The sequence below is a fragment of the Poecilia latipinna genome, unplaced genomic scaffold (assembly GCF_001443285.1).
Source record: "Poecilia latipinna isolate Pla-1442-1.1 unplaced genomic scaffold, P_latipinna-1.0 Scaffold8401, whole genome shotgun sequence".
In the NCBI taxonomy this organism is placed as follows: domain Eukaryota; kingdom Metazoa; phylum Chordata; class Actinopteri; order Cyprinodontiformes; family Poeciliidae; genus Poecilia; species Poecilia latipinna.
In genome coordinates, this window is record NW_015121017.1 from 7,959 (window position 1) to 8,518 (window position 560).

The 560-nt window shown below is 44.5% G+C and overlaps 1 long non-coding RNA gene across 1 annotated transcript; it reads right to left on the reverse strand.

Moving 5' to 3' along the window:
• Window positions 1-100: 100 nt before the first annotated feature.
• LOC106944360 (uncharacterized) lies at window positions 101-389 on the reverse strand. The gene is made up of 2 exons (XR_001424242.1): window positions 311-389; window positions 101-200 (listed from the first exon to the last, which is right to left on the reverse strand). It is a non-coding gene; the product is annotated as an uncharacterized LOC106944360 (long non-coding RNA).
• Window positions 390-560: the final 171 nt, after the last annotated feature.

The following is a 560-nucleotide window of genomic DNA, read 5'->3' on the forward strand; positions in this document are numbered from 1 at the left end:
ATCCTGATGGTCTAGAATCTCAACACCATCGCTGATCTGATAACTGAATAATTTGTTATGAGTAGTTAACTGGGTGCAGTAGATGAACAGTTCCCTGTAGGATCCCTGAGTCCTGGTGGTGAAGGTCCACTCCAGAGTGATGCTGTGGTTCTCCTCTGCCTCATAGCTGCTCTGGGTCACATTCACTACAAATGTTGCTGCTGAGGAGACAGAGGGAAAGAGAGGAGCAGACACACTGAGAACTGGAACATGGGAGTCTTTCAGCTCCATCTAGAGAGCTTTCTGTCACAAAGACAAGATGGAGACTGACCACAGAGACACGAACTGAGGATGAGGAGCAGCAGGGAGATCATCTTCATCCTGAGAGAGGAAGAGGAGGAGGAGAGGCAGCAGGACATTAATAAACATCGTCAGTCAGTATACAAGGAACAACTGTTTAGATAGTTTTGTTTTTTATCTAAACAAAACTAAGCAGTTTTGTTTAGAAATAGATCACTACTGCCACCTTGTGGTAATAAAACGATGCAGCAGCAATTGGGACATGTTTTTATTCTCTGCAG